General features: G+C 42.3%; 1 pseudogene; it reads right to left on the reverse strand.

Annotated features, from left to right (window-relative positions):
- Positions 1-2,441: 2,441 nt before the first annotated feature.
- LOC118629361 lies at positions 2,442-3,693 on the reverse strand (annotated as a pseudogene).
- Between the last annotated feature and the right edge of the window lie 4,317 nt (positions 3,694-8,010).

Here is an 8,010-nt window from a genome sequence, read left to right on the forward strand (position 1 = left end):
CCATCTGAGAACAAACAGCGCCGTCTACAGAAGTGCTATGAACGTGGGCGATCTCTGGAATTTTTGTCTTCAGACTTGGAGAAACTGAGTCACTAATGTTTTGTCATAAAAGGCAGAAAATGTGGCTTATGTCAACAGTGAAAACTTCATTGTTTAAGGAGCACATAAACTAGAAAGAAGGTTACCCTCAGAAATCCTATTTTCAGAACAGAGGAACTTGAAACTCAAAATTCACGTCCAGTGTTCGCTGGAATTGACATCCCACTTACTCATACATCCAGTTTTAGCAAACTTCTTCATGTCTCCCAACGACTGGGTGAGCATGAAAACCTCTGGGGAGCCCGGCTGGTGTGGCTCAGTGGATTGAGAATTGTTCCATGGACTGAGAGGTCCTGGTTGGATTGCTGGTCAGGGCACGTGCCCGGGTTGCGGGCTCGACCCCCAGTCGGGGCTGAGCAGGAAGCAGTCCATCAGTGTTTCTCTTTCACATTGACATTTCTCTCTTTTCTTTCCTTTCTCTAAAAAGAAAAAAAATTAATGAAAAAATATATTTAAAATTTTTTTCTGGGGAGCCTAAAATCTTTAAAATGCGTATTTCTGAACCCCACCTTGAAGAGTCTAATTAAGCACGTCTCAGTGGGTACCAGGGATCTGCATGCCCAGCATGTGCCCTTAGTGAGGCCAAGGGCCAGGGACCATGCTTTCAGAAACACCGCCCTAATGTCCCAGAGGTGTAATGAGAAGCAGCTGTTTTTTGTTTTATTTTAATGGAGGGTGGGGTGGCTCAACACAACCTCGAGAATCTGGCTCCATTGGCCACTCACAGATTTGACACGTTCAAGTCCCAGCCAGCGCGAATATAGGTCTGCACAGGCCAGAGCCGCTCTTCAGACAGACCAGTCCACAGAGCCACACCCTTGCTCAACCAGCGCCCACCCTTGGCGCAACAGAGCTTAATATTTCAGCTCTGGGTTGTGACCTCATGATGCCAGTTTAATGAGTCTGGAGCAACATTTTAAAAAGCTTTTGTTTTGAAATAATTAGAGATACACAAGAAGTAACAAAAATAGTTCAGAGAGGTCCCATGTGAGGTCCCATGTATCCATTACCAGTTTCCCCAGATGGCAGCATCTTTCCTGAGTACAGTACCTATTAACACCAGGAAATGGTCATGGGCATAATGCATTTAACTACTAGAGACAAGTGGCCTTGCTCAGTTTCAACAGATTTTACGTGCACACCATGATGTGTATGTGTGTGATTCTGTCACGTGTGTAAATGCCACCACCATCAATTTACAGCCTTCTCCCTCACCACAAAAGGCGATGCTCCCCCTTAAAGTCACCCCCCAACCTCCTATCCTGTTCATACCCCTGGAAACCACTGATCTGTTCTCCATTTGCACAAAATTTAAATAAATGAAATAGAACAGAGTAACTGGAAAATAAGAGAAAGAAAATATTAGGTTCAATTCAAAGGGGAGAGGGAAGTGTTGATTTGGGAAATTTGTGTTCTGTCATACATGTATATGTATATGTATATGTATATGTATATGTATATGTATATGTATATGTATATGTATATGGATGTATTGGGTTGTGTTAGAAAATATATTTTTTATGAAAAGTTGCTGGTTAAAAAATTTTTTTGATTATGCTAAGCGAAATAAGCCAATCAGAGAAAGACAAATACCACATGATCTCACTTATTTGTGGAATATAATGAACAAAATAAGCTGATGAACAAAATAGACCCAGAGACATAGAAGGGTACAGACTGACAAACCTCAGAAGAGGGGGGCAGGGGGGATGGATGAGATAAACCAAAGAACTTATATGTACGTGTAACCAATGGACATAGACAACGATGCTGGGGGTGGGGGTGGGGAGGGTGTCTGGGGGGGGGAGGGGGAACATCCGTAACAAAAATAAATTAATAAAAGTTGAAAAAACAATTTTTTTGAGAAATGCCCGGATGTGAGACAGCCTGAGCATCAGCGACACCTCGCTGCTCCCTGCACTCGCCGTCCTCGGTGGAGCAGAGGCCCTGTTCCTCCTCCGAGAGCGGCTACTGCCCTCTAGGCCTTTAATCAGTGACTGTGTGCTTCACATTTGGATGGAAATTTACCATCTGAAGCCTAAGTGTTTGGATATTCAGACCTGTGGACAGGGCACAAAGGTGACAGAAGAGGTAAAGGGGCCCAAGGACTGTCCAAGTTGTAGGATTCCTCTGGCCCAGCCTCTCCTGAGGCTTAGAACTCAACTCTACTGACTCTCCAGAGGCTGTTCAAAGGAGCAGCTAATGGCGTTCCTGGGACGTTTTTATGCATCACTTAATGGTATGCCATGCACACTCAGGCGGTTGCAGAAAGACCTGAAGGATTTATTTAACAAATAAAAATATTTGTTAACATTTTTATTCACTTTACAAAAAGTAAGCCTCTATTTTCTTGTTTCACAAATAAAGCTGGCCGAGTCGGTGTTTTTGGTGATCAGTGAGAGACCAAATCCCATGTCCTCGTCCCTCTCCTCTGACCCTTCCTTTGCTTCCACCGTGGCCGGGGCTGCGGCAGCAGCAGGGGCAACGGCAGCGGCAGCTGCCATGGGGCAGCGGCCACGAATGCAGGTGGGTCAGCCAAGAAGGCCTTGAACTTTCCAGCAAGTGGGAAAGTCATCAGTCTCCACAGACAAAACCAGTGCCCACTTGTGTCCATTGATGATAGACTGGGGTACTGATGTAACGGCTGGGTAACCCACCTGCAGACACGCCCCGGCAATGTCGGGGACACCCAGTAGGAAGCACCCAGCAGGCTCCTCTGGACGGCCAGGCACTTCTGGGTTGTAGAGGCCACTGCTGTCCAACACTTGCTGCTGAGCAGCTCAAGGGAGAAGGGGAGACGGTCAGCAGTGTGGTCTCACTGGCTCCCCCTTTGTCTCCAGTCTTAATCAGCTGCATGCCACTCAGGATTTCAGTGGTGGCCCTAGAGACTGTAGGGGTGATTGCTGAAGCCTGGAAGCAGGGGATCTTCTCGGGCCTCAGATCAGTACTCTGGGCTGGCACAGTGACTTCACACTGGGCAGTGGCACCAGCCTGGGCGGCAGCTGGCACCTCGTTGGCCAGCAGCATGCCCCTGATCTCAGGGACTTTCTCCCAGCTGCGCAGAAAAACCATCCTTTCCTCGGATATGAGGCACCAGTTTCTCCAGAGCTGGGTTGTTTTCCAGATGTCCTTGTACGGCCTTGCACAGAACGGTTCCATCAGGACCAGACTACCTGCTCAGGGATGGGACGTGTGGACCAGCTGCATCTGCTTGGAACCCCCATTGTCTGCTCCCACAATGAAGCACTTTGGATGGTCATCCAAAAATTAGATGATCTTTTTTTTTTTTTTTATCTTCACCCGAGGACATTTTTCCATTTTTTGTTCAGGTAGAGTGGGAGGGAGAGAGAGGAACAGAGAGAGAGAGAGAGAGAGAAACATCGATGTGAAAGGAACACATCGAGTGGCTGCCACCCCCACAACCAACCAGGGCCGGGGACAAACTGCAACCGAGGTACGCGCCCTTAGCGGGAACCGAACCCGGGTCTCTCAGGACCGCAGGCTGACTCTCTAACCGCTGAACCAAACCGGCCAGGGCAAGATGATCTTAAAGAAGAAATAGGGCTTCCGGGTAGTTCTGTGTTTCCTGGGCATCATGGCGGTGCGTTTGGGATTGTCTCACAAGGCTTAATGACGATGTCACTTTCATGAAGATGCCTGGTAAGAGGAGGCATTGACATTCTAAATAATATATTTCATATTAGTAACAAGGATAATATTTTGTAATATTTTACAAAAACTATATCTGGATGGGAGCCTAATCCATTCTTAGATTGCAGATAGCCCTGGAAATAATTCCTTCACGTTCTGTTGCAACATTTGGACATGAGTTTTAAGCATGCTCAGCAATATGCCATTGATGTATTTCACCAATGAGCGAAGGAAATCACCTCGAGTTGGGCAGGGTCCAGCTCTCAGGGCCTGAGCCATTAGCAATACAGCTGGGTTGTCTTACAAAATCTGACAGCCTATTCTCAAAGCGAAGAATTTTTATAGTTTGGGCCTGAAGTGATTGATTCAGGTCTTTCAAGATACTAAAAATTTGCTGCCAGATGTCACTTGAACAAACATCCTGAAATCACAGAAATGATCTTTGTTACAATTACCATTCTTCACTTCAAAACCTCACATGAGTGTTCTGTACTTTGACAGCCATCATAATTCATTTTGGAAAAGCAATGTCTCGTGTTTGCTACTCCATTCTTGCCACAACAAAAATTGCACCGATTATCCAAATGCACGTACTGAAAAAGAGGACATGCATTTGGATGATCGGGGCAATTTTCTCCATTCTCTTAAATGCTGACTCGAGATCAGGAGAATGTCATCAACCATTGGCTGTCCTCTGGGGATAACCCCAGTGCGGATTGACATTCAGATGTAGCCTTTTTTCTTTTTTTTTTTTTTTTTTTTTAATCTTTATGAATTTTTATTTATTTTTTTGTTACAGACATTTTACCTTTTTACCCCATTGGCACCCCCCACCCCACTCCCCCGTCCCCTGCTTAGTTGTCCATGTCCATTGGTCATGCATACATGCATATAAGTTCTGTGGTTTATCTCTTCCCACCCCCCAACCCCTCCCACCCCCTCTTCTGAGGGATGTCAGTCTGTGCCCTATTTCCATGTGTCTGGGTCTACTGTATTCCTCAGACTGTTATGTTCATTATATTCCGTATATAAGTGAGATCATGTGGTATTTGTCTTTTTCTGCTTGGCTTCTTTCACTTAGGATAATACTTTCCAGGTCCCTCCATGTCGTCTCAAAGGATAAGAGATCTTTCTTTCTTACCGCTGCATAGTACTCCATTGTGTATATGTACCACACCTTTTTTATCCATTCCTCTACGGGTGGACACTTGGGCTGTTTCCAGATTTTAGCTATTGTAAATAGTGCTGCTATGAACATGGGGGTACATATATTCTTCCTGATTGGTGTTTCAGGCTTCTTAGGGTATATTCCCAGCAGTGGAATCACTGGGTCAAATGGAAGTTCAATTTTTAATTTTTTGAGGTAGCACCATATTGTTTTCCATAGGGGCTGCACCAGTCTGCATTCCCACCAGCAGTGTATTAGAGTCCCCTTTTCTCCACACCCTCGCCAACACTTGTTGTTTGATGATTTGTTGATGGCGGCCATTCTGACAGGTGTGAGGTGATACCTCATTGTTGTTTTAATTTGCATCTCTCTGATGATTAGTGATGTTGAGCATTTCTTCATATGTCTCTTAGCCATTTGTATGTCCTGTTTGGAGAGGTGTCTATTCAGCTCCTCTGCCCATTTTTTAATTGGGTTCTTTGTCTTCCTTTTGTGGAGTTGTATGAGCACTCTATATATATTGGAAATTAACCCCTTATCTGATACATCATTGGCAATGATGTTCTCCCATACAGTGGGTTGCCTTTCCATTTTGATGATTGTTTCTTTTGCTGTGCAGAAGCTTTTTAGTTTGATGTAGTCCCATGTGTTCATTTTCTCCTTTATTTCTGTTGCCTTAGGTGATGTATCAGTGAAAATTCTGCTCCGTACGATGTCTGAAATTTTGTTGCCTACATTTTCTTCTAGAATTTTTATGGATTCACGGGTCACATTTAAGTCTTTTATCCATTTTGAGTTTATTTTGGTGTATGGTGTAAGTTGGTGGTCTAGTTTCATTTTTTTGCATGTAGCTGTCCAATTTTCCCAACACCATTTATTAAAGAGGCTGTCTTTACTCCACTGTACGCTCTTGCCACCTTTGTCAAATATTAATTGAGCGTATTGCCTTGGGTCCATTTCTGGGTTTTCAGTTCTGTTCCACTGGTCTATATGCCTGTTCTTGTGCCAGTACCAGGCTGTTTTAGTTACAGTCGCTTTGTAGTATAACCTGATATCTGGTATTGTGATCCCACCTACTTTGTTCTTCTTTTTCAAGATTGCTGTGGCTATTCGGGGTCTTTTTTGGTTCCATATGAACTTTTGAAGTATTTGTTCTAGTTCTATGAAATATGTCGTTGGTATTTTGATGGGGATTGCATTAAATCTATAGATTGCTTTGGGTAGTATGGACATTTTAATTATGTTAATTCTTCCAATCCATGAACAGGGTATGTGCTTCCACTTTTTTATATCTTCCTCTATTTCTTTTTTCAATGACCTGTAGTTTTCTGCAAATAGGTCCTTTACTTCTTTGGTTAAGTTTATTCCTAGGTATCGTAATTTTTTTGGAGCGATGGTAAATGGGATTGTTTTTTCAGTTTCTCTTTCTGTGAGTTCATCATTGGTGTACAAGAATGCCGTCGATTTCTTGACGTTAATTTTGTATCCTGCTACTTTGCCAAATTCATTTATTAAGTCTAATAGATTTTTGATGGAGTCTTTAGGGTTTTCTATGTACAATATCATGTCATCTGCAAATAATGACAGTTTCACTTCCTCCTTTCCAATTTGGATCCCTTTTATTTTTTCTTCATTTCTGATTGCTGTGGCTAAGACTTCCAGTACAATGTTAAATAAGAGTGGTGAAAGTGGACATCCCTGTCTTGTTCCTGTTCTTAATGGAAATGTTTTTAGTTTCTGTCCATTGAGTATGATGTTGGCTGTAGGTCTTTCATATATGGCCTTTATTATGTCGAGATATGATCCCTCTATTCCTACATTGCTGAGCGTTTTTATCAGAAATGGATGCTGGATTTTGTCGAATGCTTTTTCAGCATCTATTGATATGATCATGTGGTTTTTATTCTTCATTTTGTTTATGTGGTGTATCACGTTTATTGATTTGCGAATATTGTACCAGCCTTGCATCCCTGGAATGAATCCCACTTGGTCATGGTGAATAATTTTTTTGATGTATTTCTGGATCCGATTTGCTAATATTTTGTTCAGGATTTTGGCGTCTATGTTCATCAGGGATATTGGCCTGTAGTTTTCTTTCTTCGTAGTGTCTTTTTCTGGTTTTGGAATTAGAATTATGCTGGCCACATAGAACGTGTTTGGAAGTCTTCCTTCTTCTTGAATTTTTTGAAATAGTTTGAGGAGAATGGGTGTTAGTTCTTTTTTGAATGTTCGATAAAACTCCCCCGTGAAACCATCTGGGCCTGGGCTTTTGTTTGCTGGGAGAGTCTTGATTACCTCTTCAATTTCCTTAGTTGTTATTGGTCTGTTCAAGTTTTCTATCTCTTCCTGATCTAGTTTTGGGAGACTGTGTGTTTCTAGAAATTTGTCCATTTTGCTTAGATTGTCGAATTTGTTGCCATATAGTTGTTCATAGTAATTGTTAACGATCTTTTGTATTTCTGTGGTGTTGGTTGTTACTTCTCCTCTTTCATTTCTGATTTTGTGTATTTGGGTTCTTTCTCTTTTTTTCTTGGTGAGTCTAGCTAAGGGTCCATCAATCTTGTTTATCTTTTCGAAAAACCAGCTCTTTGTTTCATTGATCCTTTGAATTGTTTTTTTGGTCTCTATGTCATTTATTTCTGCTCTGATCTTTACTATTTCCTTCCTTCTACTTGCTCTGGGGTTTTCTTTTTGTTTGCTTTCTAATTCTTTAAGTTGTGAGGTTAGACAGTCAATTAGAAATTTTTCCTGTTTTTTGAGGTAGGCCTGTAGTGCTATGAACTTCCCTCTCAGAACTGCTTTCGCTGAATCCCATAGATTTTGTGTTGTTGTGTGTTCATTTTCATTGGTTTCCAGGAAGTTTTTAATTTCTTCCTTGATCTCCTTGGTGACCCATTCATTGTTTAATAACATGCTATTTAGCCTCCATGTGTTGAAATGTCTTTGCATGTTCTTGCTGCAATTGATTTCTAGTTTCATGCCATTGTGATCTGAGAAGATGCTTGATATGATTTCAATCTTCTTGAACTTGTAGAGATTTAGTTTGTGTCCTATCATGTGGTCTATCTTTGAGAATGTCCCATGTGCACTTG

Source organism: Molossus molossus, unplaced genomic scaffold (assembly GCF_014108415.1).
Source record: "Molossus molossus isolate mMolMol1 unplaced genomic scaffold, mMolMol1.p scaffold_m16_p_14, whole genome shotgun sequence".
NCBI classification, from domain to species: Eukaryota; Metazoa; Chordata; class Mammalia; order Chiroptera; family Molossidae; genus Molossus; species Molossus molossus.